Source organism: Natrix helvetica (genome assembly GCF_964273705.1).
Source record: "Natrix helvetica genome assembly, chromosome: 3".
Lineage (NCBI taxonomy): Eukaryota > Metazoa > Chordata > Lepidosauria > Squamata > Natricidae > Natrix > Natrix helvetica.
In genome coordinates this window covers 164388086-164413207 of record NC_138549.1, presented here as the reverse complement: position 1 = coordinate 164413207, position 25122 = coordinate 164388086, and positions in this window count along the sequence as shown.

Sequence of the window (25122 nt, the reverse complement as noted above, 5' to 3'; positions counted from 1 at the left end):
TGGATTTATATGCCACCCTTCTCCAAAAGGACTCAGGGCGGCGTACAACATTAAAAAACACACATCTCAAAAGTTAAAAAAGATTAAATCCATTTCCCCAAAAACAAACCGATTTTTTTTTAAAAAAACAATACATTTAAAATAAGTTAAAATTAAAATTAACAGGCCAGGCCGGCTTGCTGGAAAAGCCAACTTTTTAGGGCGCGTCAGAAGGACCGGAGGTCAGGGATTATGCGGAGTTACCATGGGAACTTTTTTAGAGTCGATTTTCACCAATTGTGCCAATATCATGTAACAATTGTTCTCTGTTGAACAATTTATTGTAGAAATAAATTGTTCATGGAATTTATTGTTCATAGAAAGCATAGAAAATTGTACTCATAGAAAGCAGAACTCTGAGGCAGGATCTACCTGCCTCAGATATGCTTTCTATGAGTACATCACTTGGAACATTGATGTTAAACTGACGCTGAAGGTTTAGAAAGTCTATGGGGGCATTGCAGTTGGGTTCTATATCCAACTGGATAGTCATTCCTTTATAAAGCTATTCTGATTGTTCTGTGCATCATTTATTTGGGGTACAAGTAGGATTTTTTTAATGTACATGGAAAGATCTTTTTTGCTACTCCACATTGTTTCCATTTTTGGCATTTTTTGAAAACCTTTTAAAATAGAGCCTCTCAAAATAGATTTTTTAAGTAGAAATGCTACCTCTTATCCGACCATGACTTTGGGAGATTTGATCAAATTCACACATGCTAGGTCTAAGCTTTACTTCAGAAGCAGGTGGATGATAATGAGAAAGGAGAGGACATATCTGTTTGTCCTTTATCATGATCGACCCAAAAGTGCTTTTTCAAAAGGCAACTGGACTTCGTTTTTCCTTGAAGATGTTTTGTTTCTCATCCAAGAAGCTTCTTCAGTTCTGATTGAATGGTGGAGAATGGAAATATTTTTATTCCTTGCATTCCTCTGGTTATTAGCACTCTTTCTGTGAGTCCTTGAGGCCACTTGGAGGTTTATCTGTGCCCTCAGGGTCACCTGAATAGTGCAAATGGGTGTGGAGCCTTCTTGGAACTGCCGAAAGGACTGTGTTGTAAACAGGAGATAGGTGGTATCGTATCAGTCCCACTCTGTTGAGAGAGGGCTGTTCAATTCTAACAAAGATATATGTCCTATACTATCACCTGTTACAATACTAGATAACACAGTATCAAGAAAGAGATCTTCGATGGGCGGAGCTTGACATCACAATGACATGACATGCAATCTTGGGGCTCCAGGATTGCTGTCGATATCTCTGCTGCTAGACAATGCTTTTGGATCTAAACCGTTCTGAAGGAACAGTGATAGAGAAGGCCACATCCTGCTGATCTCAGGGACATCGCAAAGTCTCTGATCGATCCAGGATAAAGCTCTTTTTGCCGGCTACAAGAGAAGCAGTCAAAATGGCTGCAGAAGGTTGGGACAGTCCCCTGAAATGGAAGCAGAACAGGAGAGACAGTGTGTTGAAATGGTGAGAAAAATCCTTATTATTAGAGAAGAGAAAACCCAAAAGACTTAATTAAAATAAAATTGAAGACAGAAGGAAGTAAGCAGCGAATTAACACTTGTTTAAAACTATCTTTTTCACTTTAATTTTGTTTGTTTTCTATGGATGGACTTTTTACAAATGCCTCTTACTTTTAAACTGGACTGGTCTTTTTTTTCCTTCTTCCTCTATACTTCTTCAATTTTTTGTATTTGTGGATTAAAAGTTTCTTTACTCGCAAGGCTCGGCCAGATCGTAATCTTTAAACATTTTTTTTTCTTCTGTTCTGGAATTCAGAGTTTAGAAAGAGGGGCAAAAACAGAGGGAAAGAATATAACACTGCCATCTAGAGGCTAGAGGCTTGGTAACATCTGATAATACAAAGCTATTGGCTTTGTTTACTGAAAGGGTCAGTGGGAAACGTTTTGTTTATACAGTTGTTCCTTTGAAGGGAAGAGAAAGCTTTGACCTGAAAAACTTTACTGAATTTGTTTGAAACCTAGCAAAAGCCTTGGATGTTTTAGTGGCAGTGTTTATAACCTGGAAGAATGGTGCAATATGAAGAAGAAAAGGGACTAATATTGCAAAGAATTATGCTAGAAATTCAAAAAGTCTTAATAATCACAGAGAGAATTGAAAAGAGACTTGAAATTATAGATCAAAATACAGAAAGTACGGAGGGAAGAGTTGAGAATACTTATAAAACAATGATGAAATTTGAGGACAGAGTTCAAAAAACCACAGAGACATATGAAAGTGATAAGAAAATTGTTGACACTGACAGCAAATTGAGAGTGGAGGGAAATGATAAGTGTGAAATATGGAAAGCAGAGATTGATGAACTGGAACTCTATCTCATATGTCAAAATATAGATGAAGAAAGGGGAGAAAATTTGGCAGAAACAATGAGAGTAATTTCGGCAGAAGCACCAGTGATAACAAAAGTCAAGCTGATGAAAGGAACAGATAGAGGGTTTCAAATTTTTATGATATGCAATGAATAACAAGTTGTCAAGAGAAGTCCACATAAGACGTATCAAGAAAACACTTAGAATACAGATTCTACAAATGGCAAGGAATATTGGATTGCACTATTTCTGGAAGGATACAGGATGATGAAATTAAATGTCACAATAAAATTTAGTTAAATGCATTTAAATTTTGAGTACTATGTATAAGACAAAGTAATAATAGCTATAGCCAAATAAATAATTAATAATGATAATAAAGCATTTACATATACTAGATTGATAATATGAAATTTTGTACAAACTGTAAGTGAGGATGATGTATGATGTTGAAAAACCTTTTTATAAAAGATAAATTATTCTATATAGAATAGAATATAAAGATGTAATATCAGTGGATGTTTTCAGGATGATGTAATGAAATGCCATAATATACATTTACTTCAAATTTAACATGTTTCATATAAAAAGGATGAAATAATACCTATGCTTAATGGATGTTTAACAATTATAACAATTTGTATACATGCATATTGAATTGATGATACTAATAATGGAAAAAACATGGAATTGAAAATTATTAGAGAATGTTATCAATGCTAAAATAATAGAATGATTTAGAATAGGATATATTTTTTTAATTATTGGATATATTGAAGATGATATAATGAATCATTATAATATAAATGGATACATATTTAGAATACCTTGTTTAAATGGAGAAACAATAGTGATAAGCAAACAAACGAAGTATAATAATAATGTATACAAAGATATTTGATTGACAATATGTGAACTTTGATAAAGCTCAAGTGATGACTATTTAAAGGACGCAGAAAGGCCTTGTAACCAATCGACACCCTGTATGCTGTTGAAGAGGTTTTTATGTTATATGTTTTGTGTGTTTGTGTTTGTTTGAAAATAAAAATTTTATTAAAAAAAAAAAAAGAAATCTTCATGTTTCAAGCTCAAGACTTAAAATGGACACCTAACATCAAAAATGTCATCAAAAAAGCACAACAAAGAATGTTCTTTCTGCGCCCAACTCAGGAAGCTCAAACTGCCCAAAGAGCTGCTGATTCAATTCTACAGAGGAATTATTGAGTCTGGCATCTGCACCTCCATAACTGTCTGGTTTGGCTCTGCAACCAAACAAGACAAACATAGACTTCAATGGATAATTAGATCTGCAGAAAAAAACAATTGCTACCAACCTTCCATTGAGGACCTGTGTACTGCATGAGTCAAAAAGAGGGCTGTGAGAATATCTACAGACCCCTCACATCCTGGACATAAATTGTTTCAACTTCTGCCCTCAAAACTACGCTATTAGGCACTACACACAAGAACAACTAGACACAAGGACATTTTTTTCTGGAATGCCCTCACTCTGCTTAACAACTAATTCTCACAACACTGTCAAATAATTTACTAAGACTGCATTACTATTCTTCTTCTCTTTCTTCCTAGTATCTATCTCTCCAGACTTAGGACTGTAACCATGTTGCTTGTATCTTTCAATTTATATTGTTTTATTTGTTTACTAGTACGATTTGATAGCTTATTAGTGACCTTGACTATCACTAAGTATTATATGTTTTTATTTTTGATGAATGTATTTTATTCTCCTTGTGTACACTGAGAGCATAGGCACCAAAGACAAATTACTTGTGTGTCCAATCACTTTTGGCCAATAAAGAATTCTATTCTATTCTAGATTATATCTTTGACCCCTCTTTCAAACCAGTGGGCATCTCTGTCCAGAATGTGGACTGTGCTGAAGAACTGAATAAGCTTCTTGGATGAAAAATGAAACAACATAAAATTCAGTTGCCTTTTGAAAAAGCACTTTTGGGAGAACCATACTTGGATGACTTGAGGATCTCCATAGACTTCATCACAATCAGGTCATTTTATGATCAGCCTATGGATGGTCACTATTGCCAGCCTCCTCAACAGGAAGGGACCTTTTAAAATGATATGCCCCAAACAGATTATATATCTAGTTGGACTCCAGCAGGTCATTGAGAAAGTTTACAGTATTGTGGTGGCCAATTGCATCTCTAGCTTCCTTGATGTCTGAAATAAAGTGGACCCTTGACAGGGTTGATGTGAAATAGAGAAATGATGCCTTGAGTGATGGGATGATAGAAACAAGCTTTCTCATTGGTTGCCCCATTCTTCTGAAAAATGTTGCTCTTGAAGACTAGATGCCTCTGCCATGGTTCATTGTTAGGAGAGCTGTACAATCCAAATTCTTTCCATAGAATGAAGGCTAATATACATCTCACAGGATATCAGCGCTCAAATCTGGGTTGATCACTGGGACCAGAAGTTTAGTCTTCTGAGCTTTTGGGCCCATGCTGGAGTCCATTCTCAGGGAACTTCTCTCTAGCAAAGTGTGTGCTTTGGACTATTCTGTAGGTGATATTTGTATGGGCCTAGTTGTATGTGTCTTTTTAGTTTTTTATTGGGATGTTGATGGCTGATGGCTATTAAGTTGTTGTCTGTTGTTTCCTTGTGCTGCCAAGCCCTCAGCCTCCTAAGTGCTTGATAAGCTGGGCGTAAATCAGCATTCCTGTTGATTGATGAGGGGCCCATTTTAAACAATTAACAGAGTTGGAAGGAACCTTATAGGTCATCTAGTCCAACCCCCCCTCAAGCAGGAGACCCTACACCATTTCTGACAAATGGTAGTCCAATCTCTTCTTGAAAGTGTCAAGTGATGAAGCCCCCACAACCTCCGAAGTCAAGCTGTTCCACTGGTTGATTGTTGTCACTGTCAGAAAGTCCCTCCTTATTTCTAGGTTGAATCTCTCCTTGTTCAGTTTCCATCCATTATTCCTTGTCTGGCCTTCAGGTGCTTTGCAAAATGGCCTGACCCCCCTCCTCCTCTCTGTGGCAGCCCCTCAAATATTGGAATACTGCTATCATTGTCTCCCCTGGTCCTTCTCTTCACTAGACTAGCCATGCTGGTGGTAAATCAGCACTCCTGTTGATTGATGAGGGGCCCGTTTTCCAGGCTATCTTTCCATAGAATTTGTTTAGAGAAGGCAGGATAGAAATGTTAAACAAACAAACAAATTAAGCCAGCCACTGAATTGCTCTTCCCGTCAATCCAGTGAATTTCAAAGAGCCTGTTATGGCCAATTCTACTCTTAACATTTTCTACAGCTCATTGCCAGCCGGTCTGTCAAGTAAAGGGAAAAGAAGCATTTTCATAAACACCATGGGGATTTCTTTAACAAGGGCGGCATAGCAAAATAAAAATGACTTGGATTTGGCAAAATGAATGCGTTTTTTAAACTTGAGGGTGGCCGCAGAAGCCCAGTCATTTGTCACGTCGAATGTTTCCCCTTCCAACAATTGACTGGTACAAAGATGTAGATGCTATTCCTTTTCACAAGCCTCCTTAATCACCATGCAACCATTACAATGCAATAATTAGCTTTGTACAACATCTCTTGAATGTGGAGGGCTGCTTTCATGTTGGAGCTGCTTGTCAACCAGTTCTTTTGTTTCCTAAAGTACATGAGTGAAATATTGGGCCTTGAGCCACGATTGTAGAGCCTCCATGTAACCGGTTAGATTATAGTGTCTGCAAACGTGGGTGACAAATTCTATTTCAACATAGCCTTTCAATTCTGCAAGGATATCCCCCCTCCTCCCCCAATTGTAAATTTGCGTCAAGAATGCCTGCTCTGTGATTATGCTTATCCAGTAACAGAGACTTGCTTGGGTTTGATTTAAATTGCAGTTTTGTACTGATCTTATGCTCATATAACTGTCATTGCGCCCCCACCCCCCCATAAGAATCCCAGGAATTATACTTTCATGAGGGTTAGGCAGAACTTATTGGAAAGCCTGAATTTCGCCATCAAACTCAGTGAAATATTTATTTATGAGATTTGCAACCCCTGACTGTCAATGTGTATAACTCAAAGCAGATGGCAAACAATGCCAATGATATAATTAAAACATAATTTAAAATGCAATTAAAAACACATTAAAACACACTGTAAATAGAGTGAAAATAGACAACTTCGTTGGCCAAAAGCTCTTCTGCGCGTTCAAATTCTACCAAATTAAAATGACTTTTGGTCACTGGGAAAAGGAAAATAGGGGGGGAGTGAACTGAGCTGGTCTTCTATAGAGCAATCCACAAGTTGAAAAAAGTCATAGAGAAGGCTCTGATCTTAGGTGGCAATCAGAAAATGAAAAAGAAAGACAAAGAGGAGAATAACACACCAAAACAAAGCCAGTTTGGTCTAGAGCAAGGGTGTCAAACTCAAGACCCAGGGGCTGGATCCATGGGGTGCTTGCTCTGTTTCCCCCAAAATAAGACCTCCCCGGATAATAAGTCCAATTGGGTTATTGAGCGCATCTGGAGACTGCAGCTAGTTCAGAACGCAGCCGCGCGGGTTATCATGGGGAGTACACGTTACTCCCACGTAACACCGCTCCTGCGCGAGCTGCACTGGCTACCTGTGGCCTTTCGGGTGCGTTTCAAGGTATTGATCACCATCTTTAAAGCGCTCCATGGAATAGGACCTAGATATCTGCAGGATCGCATCCTACCACACACGTCCCTGCGACCTATTCACTCACACAGGGAGGGACTCCTCCTGGTGCCGTCCGCTAGGCAGTGTCAGCGGGCGACACCTAGGAGTAGGTCCTTCTCTGTGATGGGCCCAACCCTCTGGAATGACCTCCCCCCCGACATTCGAACCACCACCGACCTCCGTTCCTTCCGTCAAAAGTTAAAGACTCACCTATTTCAATCAGCTGGCCTGGCACTTTCTTAGTTTTACCTCCCGGGGATTTATTTTAATTGGGTTTGGGTTTCTAATTGGGGATGTTTTTAGGGTTTTAGAATATATTTATTTCTTGTACAGCCTATCTCCTCCATCCAAATGTATTTAATTGTTTTATGATTGTATTTTTATCTGCATTGACTGTACACCGCCCCGAGTCCCTTTTTGGGAGAGGGGGCGGTCTAGAAATCCACGAAATAAAAAAAAGCTAAACATACCCAGTTCCTGCAACCGTCCTTCATATGTTTTAGTCTCCAGTCCCCTAATCATCTTTGTTGCTCTTCTCTGCACTCTTTCTAGAGTCTCCACATTTTTCTACATCGTGGCGACCAGAACTGAATGCAGTATTCCAAGTGTGGCCTTACCAAGGCATTATAAAGTGGTATTAACACTTCACGCGATCTTGATTCTATCCCTCTGTTGATGCAGCCTAGGACTGTGTTGGCTTTCTTTTTTTTTTTGCTGGAAGAGGATTGCAGAAGGCCATCCTAGCTGAAAAGAGAGTTCACAAGGACCACGCACAGCACCCCCAAGCTCCATTTTTGCTGCAGAGGGTTGCAGGAGGCCATCCCAGCCGAAAATGGAGCTTGGGAGCCTGTTTTCACTGGCAGAGCGCTCAGGACGCCTCAGGTGCCCACGACATGAGTGATGTCAAGCTGGCCACACACACCCTGGCCACGCCCACCCCATCCCACCCGAGGTCAAACACAACCCTGATGCAGCCCTCAATGAAATTGAGTTTGACACCCCTGGTCTAGAGTTTAAGGCACCAGGCTAGAAACTGGGGAAACTGTGAGTTCTAGTCCCACCTAAGGCATGAAAGCCAGCTGGGTTACTTTGGGCCAATCACCAGGGGACTGTGAGTTCTAGTTCCATCTAAGACGTGGATGTCAAACTTGCAGCATCACATTGCCGTCACATGACATTTCATGACGTTTTATCCCTTTGCAGACCTGGGTGGGTGTGGCCTCTGTGTGATCCATACAGCTCATGGGCCACCAGTTTGACACCCCTGATCTAAGACATGAAAGCCAACTAGGTGACTTTGGGTCAATCTCTAGGAGACCATGAGTTTTAGTTGTGTCTTAGGCATAAAAGCTGATTGGATGACTTTGGATCAGTCACTCTATCTCAGCCCACCCACCTCACAGGGTTGTAATGGGGAAAAATAGGAAGAGGAAGGTGTATTAAAATAGGTTTGCTGCCTTAAGTTGTTTATAAAAATAATACAGGCAGGATATAATAAATAAATAAAACTTATGTGAGTGAAGGGCTTCTTATAATATATACATATATTCATTCCAAATAGGCTTATAGAGGAAAATACAGGGGGGTTTTTTCCAGATAGTTGTCACCTCCTAAAAATTTTTCAAATATCAGCCCAAAAGACCTAAAGCAGGGATGTCCAAACTTGGGAACTTTAAGACTTTCCAGAATTCAACTCCCAGAATTCCCCAGCCAGCATTTCCAAGTTTGGACACCCGTGACCTAAAGTATCTAATCAACTACGCCAGCAAGTCAGACATTCTAAAAGATTCTTTCCCCTCCTCTGCACTGCACTTGCTTTTCACCACTCATTTGTTTTGTTTTAACCTGATGGGCTTCAACAGAAGCTGGCATTATTTTTGGAGGCGATGACAACGTAAATACTTGTTGTGGTTGTTTTGCCATTACATGTGCTTCAGAAAAGTCAAAAGATTGAATAGAAATAAGAGGAAGGAAAAGGAAGAAGGAGAAGGAGAAAAACATTTGCTAGACCAGTTCTCAAATACAGTTCTTTTGTCTGGAACCCGGACTGCATATCGGACATTAATACAATCGAACGAGTCCAGAGATATTTCACGAGAAGAGTCCTCCGCTCCTCTGCTCGCAACAGAATCCCTTACGCCACTAGACTTGACATTTTTGGCTTAGACAACTTAGAACTGTGCCACCTTCGATCTGACCTGAGCGTAGTACATAAAATTATCAACTACAATGTCCTATCTGTCAATGACTACTTCAGCTTCAACCACAACAACACAGGAGCACACAATAGATACAAACTTTATTTATTTATTTATTTATTTTACCGTGCTTCTAGACCGCCCCCTCTCCCAAAAGGGACTCGAGGCGGTGTACAGTCCATGCAAAATATATCAAAATACATTAAAAAGTTGAATATGTACAGTTGGAATGGAGGAGGTTAAAATGGAATTAAAAGAACTGTACAGAGCCAGTATATATAAATATAAATTTAAATTTTAAACCCCTAAAACACACACAATAAATTAAAAACAATACCCCTAAAATAACCAGTTAATAGTGCATTTGCCAGGAGGAACAGTTGTAATTATGCCAGGCCTGCTAATCGGAACAAGTGAGTCTTCAATTTTTGCCGGAAGGAGCGGAGGTCAGTAGTGGTTCTGATGTCGGGGGGGAGGTCATTCCAGAGGGTTGGGCCCATCACAGAGAAGGCCCTACTCCTTGGTGTCGCCCGTTGGCATTGCTGAGTGGACGGCACCAGGAGAAGTCCCTCTCTGTGTGAGCGAATTGGCCGCAGGGATGTATGTGGGGGGATGCGATCCCGCAAGTAACTAGGTCCCGTGCCATGGAGCGCTTTAAAGATGGTAATCAGCACCTTGAAACGCACCTGAAAAACCACAGGTAGCCAGTGCAGCTCGCGCAGGAGAGGTGTTATGTGGGAGTACCTCGTACTCCCCATCACAGCCCGCGTGGCTGCGTTCTGAATTAACTGCAGTCTCCGGGCGCGTCCCAAGGGCAGCCCCATGTAGAGAGCGTTGCAGTAATCCAGGCGGGACGTCACCAGCGCATGGGTGACCGTGCGTAGGGCATCCCGGTCCAGTAGGGGGCGCAATTGGCGCACCAGGCGAACCTGGTGGAATGCCCCCCTTGCCACGGCTGCCACATGGTCATCCATTGACAGCCGGGCATCAAGGGGGACGCCCAAATTGCGCGCCCGTTCCACAGGGGGCAATTGTTTGCCCCCTATGGCCAGTGATGGAATCAGCTGACTGAACCGAGGTGCCGGTAGCCACAGCTACTCAGTCTTGGAGGGGTTGAATTTAAGTCTGTTGTCCCCCATCCAGACCCCGACGGCTTCCAAACACTGGGACATCACTTCGACAGCCTCGTTGGGGTGGTTTGGGGTTGAAATATACAGCTGAGTATCGTCAGCGTAGAGGTGGTACTCAACCCCAAAACCACGGATGATCTCACCCAGCGGCTTCACATATGTGTTGAACAGGAGAGGCGAGAGGACCGACCCCTGTGGCACTCCACAAGTGAGTGGCCTCGGGGTCGACCTCTGTCCCCCTGTCAACACACATTGCTTCCGGTCGGAGAGGTAGGAGCCGAACCACCGCAGAACGGTACCTCCGACTCCTATCCCCTCCAACCGGCGCAATAGGATACCATGGTCGATGGTATCAAAAGCCGCCGAGAGGTCCAATAGGACCAGGATAGAGGAACAACCTCTATCTCTGGCCCTCCAGAGATCATCGACCAACGCGACCAAGGCTGTCTCCGTGCTGTGCCCGGGTCGGAAGCCGGACTGGCGTGAGTCTAGATAATCGGATTCGTCAAGGTGTCGTGGAAACTGCTGCGCCACCACATTCTCGACAACCTTCGCTAGAAAGGGAAGGTTGGAGACTGGACGAGAATTAGCTAGCTCCGTTGGGTCAAGTGAAGGCCTCTTAAGTAAGGGCCTCACCACCGCCTCCTTCAAGGCGGTTGGCAAGGATCCCTCACCCAATGAGGCATTCACCAGGCCCAGAAGCCAGCCTCGGGTCACCTCCCAAGATGCCAGTACCAACCAGGAGGGACACGGGTCCATTAAACATGTGGTGGGTCGCAGCCGTCCACGCAACCTGTCCAAATCCTCGGGGGCAACAGAATCAAACTCCTCCCAGGATGGTCTCACAAGACTCGCTGTTGGCGGCCCGTCCGGTCCACTGAGGGATCTGAGCGACTTTGTCCTGCAGATATTCCCCAAACTCCTCTGCTCTGCCCTGCAAGGGCGCCCCCTGCGTCCTCTGTGATAAGAGGGAGCGGGTCACCCTAAACAGGGCGGGAGGGCGGTTATCCGCGGACGCAATAAGAGCGGCGCAATATCTACGTTTGGCCGCCCCTAATGCCACAAGGTAGGTCCGTAAATAGGCTCTTACCTGTGTTCGATCAGATTCGGAGCGTGAGGACCTCCACCTGCTCTCTAGACGTCTCCTGTGGCGCTTCATCACTCTCAGCTCCTCGGTATACCAAGGAGCCCGGGTGGGTCGCTGCCGCAGGAGAGGTCGCAAAGGCGCAACCCGGTCCAAGGCCCCAGCCGCCGCCCTATTCCAGGCGGCCGCTAGGTCCTCCGACCGAGCGCAGGTCAGGGCTACAGGTAATGGCCCAAGCTCCGTCTGGAACCTATCCGGCTCCATCAGGTGCTTGGGGCGGTACCAGCTTGGACCGTCTGGTCCCGCCTCCTCGCGGTGGGGGGTAGCGCCAGGGAAGTCCAGCCGGAGACATGAGTGATCTGACCATGACAGGGGTGTAACAACTAAGTCCCCTATACTCAGATCACTCGTCCACTGCTCAGATACAAAAACAAGGTCCAGTGTGTGGCCGCCTTCATGTGTGGGGCCCTGAATTAATTGGGTCAGGCCCATGGCTGTCATGGAAGCCATGAACTCCCGAGCCACCTCAGATGCTGCTCCCGTCGATGGCAGGTTGAAATCCCCCATAACCACAAGCTTGGGGATCTCAACCGCCGTCTCCGAGATCAGCTCGAGGAGCTCGGGCAGGGCCGCTGATGTATAGCGAGGAGCCAAGTATACAATCAGCAAGCCCAACTGCCTCCCTGGGCCCCATTTCACACCAAGGGACTCACACCCGGATATCTGAGGAACAGTGAACTCCCTCAGCTCTAGACCTTCCCGTATAACTACCGCCACCCCACCACCCTTACCCAGACCCCGAGGCTGATGGAATGCACGGAAACCTGGTGGGCACATTTCCACGAGGGGTAAGCCACCCTCGTGGCCCAACCAGGTCTCCGTTATCCCTGCAAGGTCCAGCTCCCCCTCAGAGATCAACTCATTAATGAGGGGGGCCTTATTGCTTATGGACCTTGCATTGCAAAGCAACTTAAGGTAAAATCAGTTGCAGAAAATATGACTTCAGCGACAGAGTGGTCAATGCTTGGAATGCACTACCTGACTCCGTGGTTTCATCCCCAAACCCCCATAACTTGAACCTTAGACTGTCTACTGTTGACCTCGCCCCATTCCTAAGAGGTCTGTAAAGGCACCAACATGCCTACTGTCCTTGTCCTAATGTTCCTTTTTATTCATATCCATTTCATGTATTCAAAATCATGTTTATACTTATATATGTTATCTAATACATGCTTGATGAAATAAATAAAATAAAATAAACACTCCAAAGCAAGAAAAGGTTAACCAAATTGCAAATGTTTGCATTTATTGATGGCCTGCACCACATATGTTAATTCCAAGGTGATTATTAGTCTTAACTGTGTATTCACGGTAAAGAGTAGAAGATGTTATTATCTGAGGTTGAATGCATCCCCGTTTCTTTCTATGCTTGCCTTTCTCCCCAAATGCAACGCAGAGATAGAAAATATCCCGATTTGTTACCTGGATACCGGAGGGATGGTTTCTCTTAGGTTATGAATCAGAGAGAGCCCATGCAGAGAAGGAAGGCAGGCAGAATAAACTTGATACACGGAGACTCTCGTTGCAGATTCGCCTGAAAAACTGGTTGCCTTTTATTAAATAAAACTTATTAACTTACCATACTCTTCCTGCAACAGGAAACAGAGCCTGACCTTTTCAAACCCTTCTTTGCTGGCAGTTTAAAAGGCACATTACAAATATCAGGAAATATTGCGCAGAACAAGAAACACAACCATTCAAAGCAAATTAATTTTTGACCCATAATGTAGAAGGACGGCCTCTCCTGGTGTGCACATACCTTGATCATGATTGTATTGCCTTCCTATAACACACACACACATAAACAATGACATTCAGACTCTTCAGGAAATATGTGTGCCCTTTCAGCTGTCAAATGTGGATTTATTTCCATTTTTGTGTTGTTTGTTTGCCCTAGTATTAATGTCAGGTCCTGGAATATGGTTGGGTTGGAATTGAAAATCCCCTGTTTGGCTATCAGGTTCAAAAATGCTGCCCTGATCTTATTAAAGAACGCAAATGATGGCACAGCGCATTCCATGAGGGCAGAGCAGCCTACAGGTCACATTATGAGAGTCTGTGCTGGACCAGCACAGACAACTCAAAAAACACCTTGCACAAATACCCAAATATAGCCTTTTTATTTATAGCTTCTGTGGAGAACTCCTGGAAGGCAGTTTGCTGTCATTTGCTTTATGCAAAGAAAAGTTAAGATTAGAGTCTGTTTCCAATGCCTCTCTAACTGCTTCTCTCTGACCCATTTTCCTTTCTTTATGAGAAAGGAACTAAAATTGCTTTGATATCATATTGAGGGAGGGAGGGAAAGGAAAGGAAGGGAAGGGAAGGGAAGGGAAGGGAAGGGTGAGGAGAAAGAAAGAAAGAAAGAAAGAAAGAAAGAAAGAAAGAAAGAAAGAAAGAAAGAAAGAAAGAAAGAAAGAAAGAAGAAAGGAGGAAGGGAGAGGAAAGGAAAGGAAAGGAAAGGAAGAGGGAAGGAAGGAGGGAGGGAGGGAAAGAAAAGGAAGGGACGGGAGAAAGAAAGAGAAAGAAAGAAAGAAAGAAAGAAAGAAAGAAAGAAAGAAAGAAAGAAAGAAGAAAGGAGGAGGGGGAGGAAAGGAAAGGAAGAGGGAGGAAAGGAAGGGAGGGAGGGAGGGAGGGAGGGAGGGAGGGAGGAAGGAAGGAAGGAAGAAAGAAAGAAAGAAAGAAAGAAAGAAAGAAAGAGAAGTTTTAGCAATCTTATATGCATTAAGAACCCAATTTCAAGCAAAACTGGAGAATTAAAAAAGATAGGTCGCTTTCTTTTTGCAATTTGTTTTTGTCTTTTTTTAAATAAACAACGTCAAAGCTTTCCTCCTTCTTGCTTAGTTAAAGGTGACCACCTTACCAAACAATGCTGCTTGATTAGATGCTAATGCTTTATTTAGAAAGCAGAAATGGGCAGCTAAAGTAGTGATGGCTAAATATTGGGGACGGAACTGGGATATTCAAAGAAATGAGTGGTATAATGAAATTTGGAGTATGGCAACAAATGATAAATTAACAACAGAAATTAAACTTTAAAGAGGGATGATCAAAGCAAAAAAATATATAATGAAATTGGGGGGGGGGGTGTTATAAAATCAGTGTTGGTGGAAAGCAAAAGAAATAAACCAACTCAAGAAAATATGTTGTTTTGAAGGGGATAAAGGCACAATTGGAATATATTGTATATCTTTTAGTTGTCAAAGCTGTGAGATGAAAACCCAATTATCAAATCCTCACAACACAGAGACAACTCTGATTCACAATTCAAAAAGGTTTACTTACAGAAAAATAAAAAGTGTTTGCAAAGGCGGCCTCCAAGTCTCCTCCCAAGTGGATCGAGTAGGAGGATAGCAAAGAATATCATTCAAACAATCCCTTTTATACATTCTACTCCTCAGAAACTCTCCCCTTCCTGCTCATTCATTTACAGTATATCATTTCTTTTGTCATTCCATATTCTAAAGCAGTGGTTCTCAACCTGTGGGTCGGAACCCCTTTGGGGGTCTAATGACCCTTTCACAGGGGTCGCCTAAGACCATCGGAAAACACATATTTTTGATAGTCTTAGGAACCGAGACACCAATTTTATGGTTGGGGGTCACCACAACATGAGGAACTATATTAAAGGGTCCTGGCATTGGGAAGGTTGAGAACCACTGTTCTAAAGGGTCAACTTGACAATTTCTTGAGAGGCCCCTATCTCTTATTTGGTTTTTTCTGGTGCCTTTCGTCTGAGCAGATGGCTTCCTATCTGATTTGTACGGAGGCTCCTGTAAACAGCTTGGAATAACAAAGGTTATTTTGTCCTGTTTACTGGACACATTTTGTGGTTAGCAAAAGCACAGTAACATTACACATGTTAGGCCAGAATATAATGGCTTATACATTTAACATTGGAAAAGAATACAAAAGTAACATTCTAACATTTTATAAACGAGTAATTTAATATCATTTCCTTCAAAGATGAAGAAATATAAGATGGGGGGGGGGTATCCTGGGGCTGGGGGTGGACTCTAATATTTGTTTTTTTTTCCTTTTTTTTTTTAGATGTATATGTACTATGTTTGTATTATTTGCATTTAAATTATTATTTTTTTAAAAAATAAAGCAAAAATAGAGGCAGAGAGCGAGTGCAATGCTCGCAACCACACATGGCTTCTTTTGAAAGGAGAAGAAAAATATTGGAAATGTGGTCTTCCCCCCCCTTTTTTTTTTTAAGGGCCCTGAACACGTTTTGTCCCCTTCTTTGGCAGAAAATAATGACCACCTAATAATTATTTAATATTAGGAAAGCACTCCTGTCGTTGGTGAATTTGTGCATCAGTTCTTTTGAAGATTAGCAAAAACAATTAGCAATGGCTTGTAGACTTCCTCGGTCTCACCTTACAAATCCTCGGGATTTGGCCATGTTTGAGAATTTTTTTAAAAGGTGCAGTGGATAACAGTTATACCTGCAAGAAAGGCACATGTAGAGTCCTTTCACTAGGAATACCTGGGATTTGAACAGGTAAACTTGACATGGACAATTAGAATGGAGAACAAATTGGGACAAAAAAGAGGGCACAGCGGCTGTTTAATTTTGCTGATGTCTGCAATGAATGGAAAGTAATCAAGGAATGTGTTTTTTTTATCAGGGCAACCTGATCATCCCAAATATGGGATACAGCATACTGCTTCTGCTTTCGCCTGTCTGCCCCAATCCAGGAGCCTTTGCAGGCAGTCACTTTCATGACAAACTATTTTTGTGTTAAATTTATATTTACCAACAGAGAAATAAAAGGAGACTACGATAGATCTATTTCAAACTATTTAGCTATCATCATCTAGCCAAAGCCTTTCTGGGATTTGAACCTGGACTACTTACATATTAGGTAAATGCATTAACCTCTAAAGGGATGCGGTGGCTCGATGGCTAAGATGCTGAGCTTGTCAATCAGAAAGTTTGGCAGTTTGGTGGTTCGAATCCCAAGTGCCGCGTAACGGAGTGAGCTCCCGTTACTTATCCCAACTTCTGCCAACCTAGCAGTTCGAAAGCACATAAAAAATGCAAGTAGAAAAATAGGAACCATCTTTGGTGGGAAGGTAAACATTGTTCTATGTGCTTTCAACATTTAGTCATGCCCACCCCATGACCATGGAGACATCTTCGGACAGTGCTGGCTCTTCGGCTTAGAAATGGAGATGAGCACTGCCCCTAGAGCCAGAAACGACTAGCACACATATGCGGGGGAACCTTTACCTTTATTGACCTCTAAGCCATGGGCTCTCCTGGCTTTGTTAGATATACCAGGGGAAAGATCAAGGAAAGACCCAACCTAGAAATATCTTGCCTATTTAAATCTGGAGAGGTTCAGATTTGTTTACAACTCCTTGTTTTGATTCTGACAGATGTCAAAAACATAAAGTCAGGTAAGTTGACTGTACAATACCAGCTGTGTTTCATTCATTAAAGACAGTTAAGTAGTATGCACTGTTATTTGATACCTATCATAGTTTATCAAGTACTGATGAACATCAAATACCATCAGTTGTCAAATCAAGAACCGTGGTGGAGCAGTTGTTACAATACAGTATTTCAGACTAATTCTGCTGACTGCCAGGAGTTCGATCCTGACCGGCTCAAGGTCGACTTAGCCTTCCATCCTTCTGAGGTTGGTAAAATGAGGATCCAAATTTTTATGCTGACTCTGTAAATCATTTAGAGAGGGCTGTAAAGCACTGTGAAGCAATATACAAGTCTAATGTACATAATACATAGCTATTGCTATGACATCTTTTCCGGAATTTGAATTTGATGTCAATATTTATCAAAAATACATTTCACACAGGGGTGTCACTACTGCCGATTTGCTCGTGGACGTGGTGTTCATGCACGCTTGATGCGCCCGGCGCATGGATACATAGAGCAATAAAAACAAGATCACAGTACTTATGGTGCTGCCGGGAGAACCGGTTCAGGGGCATGGCAGGCCTGGGTCGCTGCTGGTTCCAGAGACCCAGGCTGCCAAGCTACTATCGGTTCGGCCAAACCAGTTGGAACCCATCACTGATTTCACATCAAAATCCAAGTTCTTAAGTTTAGGAAGATAAATTCATTCTTCTCTATATGGACAAACTTTATAATAAACGAACACACTATGATTTTGGTTTAGCAAGTACAGGTCTGTGTTCTATTCATACTTTTTAAAGACATTCTCTGTGTATAAGCTGGATGCCATTTTACAGAGTTGAGCTGATATTCCTTAAAGATTCTGTCATTGTTTTGTTTCTATGGGTGTCATTGCCAATTCTTTTAGGCCGCAGAGGCAGGTCTTTGACAAATGTATATTTGTTCATCTGTTAATGAAAATTGCCATAGTGAAGTAAATAAACAAAGCCCCTGAACCAAAAACATATATTATTTTATTTCCCTCCCTCTGCAATACTATTGTCCACAAATATATTAATAAAGCATTGCAGAACAGCAATCTTAGTATTATTCTAGACAGGCAGGCATTAAAGTTCTCCTTCCATAGAAATAAATTGATACCTGTGGCCATTGTTTGCATGGGTAAAGCATTGCAAAATTGATTTGGTTGGCGTTGTACATTTCTTTGAAAAGGTTGAATGGGTGCAGAGTTACAAAATGCGCTTGACTAAAACAGCAGTGCAGTTCAGTCATAGCCTTTGTGATCGCAATTAAGAGTTGTTTCTCTATGTTTTGTCTCATTGCTGGTGTAATATAGATGGAAAGGAACAGAAAACTGCCGTGATTGTTCATTTAATTGCTGGAGCACGAATGCAAGCATGCTGTTTTCCGTTGCCTTTTCATTGTCTTCCCTTGTTACATTTTAGGCCTGCCGTACAGATGATAGCCTGGCTGTGTACTTTACATGCAACAACACTAAACATTGCTGGCATTCAACAAGAAAAAGGAGTAGTAGCTGTCGCTGTGAATTTTTGAATTCACAACTATCCTGACAAGCTATAGTTTGTTAATATCATAGGAAAATGTCCAGAGGGTCACTTTTCAGAACTTGCCTTCTGCCACATTTTAATCAATCAATCAATTAATTAATAACAATAGCCCTTATATACCTCTTCATAGAGCCCTTCTAAACTCTAAGCAGTTTAGGGAGTCAGCATATTGCCCCCAAAATCTAGCTCCTTATTTTACTGACCTCGGAAGGATGGAAGGCTGAGTCAATCTTGAGCCACTCAGAATCAAACTCCTGGAGTAAGCTGTGAGTTAGCCCGCAGTAAGCTGCGGGCTGGAGTAAGCTGTGAGTTAACCCGCATTCTACTGCACCACCACAGCTGAGTTAATTAATTTCTATAATTGCCCATCTCAGTCAATGACTCTGGGCAGCTTACAGTTCAAAAAGCAAAAATGTAGTACAATTAGACATACTAAAAACATTTTAATGCAATAAAAATACTAAGGACATTCAGATTAAATGTACATAGGAGCAAGATACTTGGCCAGAATAACCAAATAACAGAAGAACAGAATGGAAAGGAGCCTTGGAGGTCCCTTCTAGTCCAAGCCCCCATCCCCAACCCTATACCATTTCACACAAGCGGTTTTCCAAACTCTTCTAGAAAATTCCTGTGTTGGACCACTTAAAACATCTGGAGGCAAGTTGTTCCATTGATTAATTGTTCTAACTGTCAAGAAATTCCTTCTTAGTTCTAGATTGCTTCTATCCTTGATTAATTTTCACCCATTGCTTCTGTATTAGCAATAGAAATAGCACTTAGACTTATATACTGCTTCATAGTGCTTTACAGACCTCTCTAAGCAGTTTACAGAGTCAGCCTATTGCCCCCAACAATCTGGGGCCTCAATTTACTGACCTCGGAAGAATGGAAGGGTGAGTCAACCTTGAGCCTGGTGAGATTCGAACTGCCAAACTGCTGGCAGCCAGTGATCAGCAGAAGTAGCCTGCAGCAATGCACTCTAACCACTGTGCCACCACGGCTATTATCTGTATATTATGTACCTGTGTTGCCAGTTAGCAATACAGCCAGGAGACAGGATCCTTGACACATTCAGCAATCTAGGCACTGGAACATAATATGATTTTTAGAGACTTACAAAAGGCTAACAGGGTTATGGCCATTCTGATCGCTGAAGGAAGCTACTGAGGAAAAAGATTGTCTTCTGGTCCCCACCAGCTGATACTCTTCGAGCATGCCCATTCTTCTCGACCTTATTCGATGCATAGAGACTCTTGGAAAAAGGCGATCCTTTATATCTCTTTACACTTTAGATCTCGCTCAGCTCTTTTCTCTAAGCAAAATGGTGCTGTGTCATTTCATGTAGGCATTCTACATTTAGGCAAGAAAAACAAAATGCACAGGTACAATATAGGTGGTACCTTGCTCAATAGTGGTGACTGTGAAAGGGATCTTGGAGTCCTAGTGGACAACGATTTAAATATGAGCCAGCAGTGTGCAGCAGCTGCCAAAAGAGCCAACACAGTTCTAGGCTGCATCAACAGAGGGATAGAATCAAGATCACGTGAAGTGTTAATACCACTTTATAAGGCCTTGGTAAGGCCACACTTGGAATACTGCATTCAGTTTTGGTCACCACATTGTAAAAAGATGTTGAGACTCTAGAAAGAGTGCAGAGAATAGCAACAAAGATGATTAGGGGACTGGAGACTAAAACATAAAGAACGGTTGCTGGAATTGGGTATGTCTAGTTTTGTGAAAAGAAGGACTAGGGGTGATGTGATAGCAGTGTTCTGATATCTCAGGGGTTGCCACAAAGAAGAGAGAAAGTCAAGCTATTCTCCAAAGCACCTGAGGGTAGGACAAGAAGCAATGGGTGGAAACTAATCAAGGAGAGAAGCAACTTAGAACTGAGGAGAAATTTCCTGACAGTTAAAACAATTAATCAGTGGAACAGAAATTGCCTCCAGAAGTTGTGAATGCTCCAACACTGGAAGTCTTTAAGAAGATGTTGGAGTGCCATTTGACTGAAGTAGTGTAGGGTTTCCTGCCTAAGCAGGGGGTTAGACTAGAAGACCTCCAAGGTCCCTTCCACCTCTATTATTCTATTCTATTCTATTTGGTCTTAGCAAATTGCTTATGACGTCACCCCATCTTGGTTAATCCATAATACAATGCAGTCTCCCCCGCCCCTCATCATTATCCTTGAAGGCTTTTCTTATCTTATAGAAAAGGAAGGGTCTAGTCTCTTCTATCTCATTCTATCTCTCTTCCTTTCTCAGGTTTCTGATCTTGGATCCCATTGATACCATATCTTCAAGGACAACTCTACAGCATTGTTCTAATCTCAAGCTGTTTCAATAGCTTTTCATGAAAATCTGTGCTTGCTACAAAGGACATTATCTTTCTACATCCTCATTGAAAAGCCTACCAGTTTAATGTCTTGGAAATAGAGCCTTTGAAAAAAAGACAATTCTTCTACAACTCCTCCTTAAAGGGAAGCATTGACCCCCTAATACGCCTAAGCTGTAAGGATAAATAGGTGTCACACAACTCTTTGCATATAAATCTGAAAGAGTAGCATCAACAAAGTTTTTGGAAATCAAATTTCACCCCTGCTTCATATCCTCTTTTCCTTTGCTTTGCAGATCAGAACTATTTGATTTATGCATAAAGTTTATTAAAATTAGTTTGTACAAAATGGCTGGTAAGAGGAGGAGAAAATAATCTTTTTTAAAAAAAGATTATGAAGTTCCAAAGGAAATCCTTAGTTTCAGTCATAACCGTATCTTCACTGTTGCTCTTATTAAAATTTTAGATGAAGTGGTACCAGCTCAGCTATATGTGCGTAAAAACTGGGGCAATGCATATGTAATCTTTTCAAGAAATTGGGAATACTTCTACTTTAAGTGAGGCATATAACAGGGGAAACCATCTTATTTATTTTATTTGTTTGTTTGTTTGTCAAGCATGTACAAGACAACAAGCATAGGTATGAACATAAACATGAACAAAGGAAGTAAATACAGATAAATGGGGACAGTAAGTCAGAGACAGTAGGCATGCTGGTGCACTTATATCACGCCTCTTAGGACTGGGATGAGATCCACGGTAGACAGTTTAAGGTTGAAGCTGTGAGGGTTAGAGGCTGTAACAATGGAGTTGGGTAGAGCATTCCAGGCGTTGACCACTCTGTTGCTGAAGTCATATTTTCTGCAATCGAGTTTGGAGTGGTTTACCTTGAGTTTGTATCGATTGTTTGCCTATGTATTATTGTGGTTGAAGCTGAAGAAGTTGTTGACAAGGAAGACGCTGTAGCAGACAATTTTGTGTACTATGCTTAGATCAGACCACAGGCAGTGCAGATCCAGATTGTCCAAGCCCAAAATTTCAAGCCTGGTGGCATAAGGGATTTTATTGTGAGTAGAGGAGTGGAGGACTCTTCTCGTGAAACACCTCTGAACCCGCTCAATCATGTTAATGTCTGATATACAGTGTGGGTTCCAGACTGATGAGCTGTATTCAAGAATTGGTCTGGCAAAGGTTTTGTATGCCCTAGTATCTTATTCATGAAGAGATTGCTTAACAGAATTGGAGCATATGACTGAGATAACCCGATGAAGTCTAGCTAAGAGGATGAAGATGAGAACAGACATTAAGGTTGGACATTGTTGGGACCTTTAGGGACCCAAATCCAGAAAGACACCTCTGCAAAACCCACTGATTGGTCAAAATCTCCTTAATCTCACAATATATTGACTGTCTCAACCATAGTTTCAACTGGGAAACTGTGAGCATCCTAGACCAAGCCAAACCCCCAAATGCTCAGGAATTCCTGGACGTTTCACATTCAGACAAATCAGCCATCAACAGACACATAGACACCATTCAAAAGAGATAATAAAAAAGCTAAGAAGGAAACAAAGAGTCCAGAAAGCATCCTTTCCAACAGCCTGCACCCAGATAAGCATGGAATAACACCAGACAAACAATGAAGCAGAAAGTAATACTTCCTAGTCAAGGAACTACTAAGAAGAAAACCACACCTCCCTTAACACGGGCAGGGCAAGCTACTGTATATAAATAAGGAGCAAACCCCACATTCACTAACACTAATGTGCTAATTAGTTGAGTAATGAAATTTTCTGCAAATAAGCAACCAACCTCAAAGAGCTCCACCTTTGATTTTTCATTACTTTTTCTCTATTAATCCAGGCAGGCAGGCAGGCAGGCAGGCAGGCAGGCAGGCAGGCAGGCAGGCAGGCAGGCAGGCAGGCAGGAAGGAAGGAAGGAAGGAAGGAAGGAAGGAAGGAAGGAAGGAAGGAAGGAAGGAAGGAAGGAAACCTATACCAGCCTTTTCTCCTATCAGCTTTTCTCCTTCTTAATGGATCCCGAAACTGAGCTAAGATAAAGGAAAGTAAGAAGCAAAAAATAAATCTGGACATTTTGACTGTGTTGTCCCAAGGTAGGATCAGACACTCAGAGAAATAAAAATGTGATTATACAGCCTAATTTCCAGTACAAAATGTGATTATTCATTGGGAAAAAACAGAGAAGACTAATTGAAAGGAATGTAAATATAATATAAATTTTATAATGTAATTTGAATAATTGATTCAATTTGGATGCTGATCTGATTTGATAATTTGATTCAAGTCTTGAGTTTGAAGGATCAAATCAGGCCAATTCAGTAGGCAGACTAAAATGCATGATCTCCAGGTTTCTGTGTAATATATTTATGTAATTTTATTGCATATTTTAAAAGTTTTATTAATAATTACGAGTCTATGCATTTTTGTTATTGTGCTTTCTGGCTATAGAAATATTTCGCACAAAGTTTGATTTGATTTGATATTTTTAAATAATGCCAACCAGACACTGTGGCTCCCAAAAATATGTCAGATAGGGATAATGCAGTAAATTGTCCTAAATTAAGAAAGATGATGACATAGTCACTTCTATGTTTCTCTGTCTTAGCTGCTGAATTTTCTTAATATTCTTTTCATGCAATCCATCCAGTGGATACTCAGTGGGTACCTGGCTCAATAGTAGTAACCAGTGGTGAAATTCATTTTTTTTTTACTACTGATTCTGCGGGCGTGGCTTGGTGGGCATGGCAGGGAAGGATACTGCAAAATCTCCATTCCCACTCCACTCTGGGGCCAGCCAGAGGTGGTATTTGCAGGTTCTCTGAGCTACTCAAAATTTCTGCTATCGGTTCTCCAGGACCTGTCAGAACCTGCTGAATTTCAGCAGGTAGTAACTGTGTAGTAACTGTGAGAGGACTCCAAGTTGTTGGATAACCATTTGTCTGAAGTGTTGTAGGGTTTCCTACCTGAGCAGGGGGTTGGACTAGGAGACCTCCAAGATCCCTTTCAACTTATTCTATTTAAACACCTTCCTTCCCCTTCCCTCCTTTTTCCTTCTGTTTTCTTAACAGCTCGAAAATAAGAGAGAACGCAAAACCTGAGGAAATTCTGAACAAATGCTTCCTATTAAAACCACAAACTTTACCTTATGACAATGGGTTGGATTATATTAGCGTATATTATTTTACAAGAGAAAATAGACTCCCTTTAGGCTTTCTGTGGTAGGTAACAGGCGGAGACAGCCAGTGTGAAAACTAGGCAGCATGATTTATGCCTTATTAATATACATACATGCACAAAATATTTTTAACATATTCCTTTCTTATAGCACCAATTCATCCGCATACTCAAAGAATAAGTAGCAGCACCTCAGCTCAACATATAAAGAGCTTTAATTACAGTGCGTTAGATGTTCTCCAACTAAGTGCCAATTAGCAAACATGATATGATTTATGATGAATTGATAGGCAGTCATGGCCCTCGATCAAAACATTGCACAGTAATTTAGGACAGCTATTGGTTTTGAATACCCACAAAGAGTGTTGTACCTTAGCCCCTTCACTGTTTGACAAAACACATTTTTTTTGCAATAGTTGGTACCTCAGCAACTACAATTGGTGTGCTCTTCAATTCAAGAGTTAGGCTTTCTTTTATTTGTTTGGGCTAATTATAAATTTGCAAAAGTGAAGAACGCAGCCTTTAAGAGTAGACGTTATACAGATGTCAGTGCAACAGATATATGGTTCAACAAAGTTATTTAAAATCTTAAGAGTACCATATTTTTGGACTATAAGACGCACCTAAATTTACAGGAGGAAAACAAGAAAAAATAGTTTTTGGCCACATTGCGTTTTCGCCCTCCCCAGTCCCCAGAAGCACTTTGCAGAGCTCTGCATGTTTTTGGCAAAAACTGGTCCATTTTGGGGCTCCCAAGCCCTCTGTGTGTCACACTTTTGCCTTCCCAGGCCCCCAGAAGCACTCTGCAGTGCTCTGCATGGCCCATTTTCACCAAAAACGGGCATGTTTTCACCAAAAACAGGCTCGTTTTTGGGCTCCCAAGCCCTCTGGGTGTCATGTTTTGCCTTCCCAGGCCCCCAGAAGCATTCTGCAGTGTTCCACACAGGTCAAAAATGTGATGCACAGAGGGTTAGGGAGGCCAAAAATGCCTTTGTTTGATCTATAAGATGCACCTAAATTTTCACCTACTTTTAGGGGGGGGAGGTGCATTTTATAATCCGAAAAATACGGTAGTTTTCCATTTTCAGGTCTTGCAAAGCACCC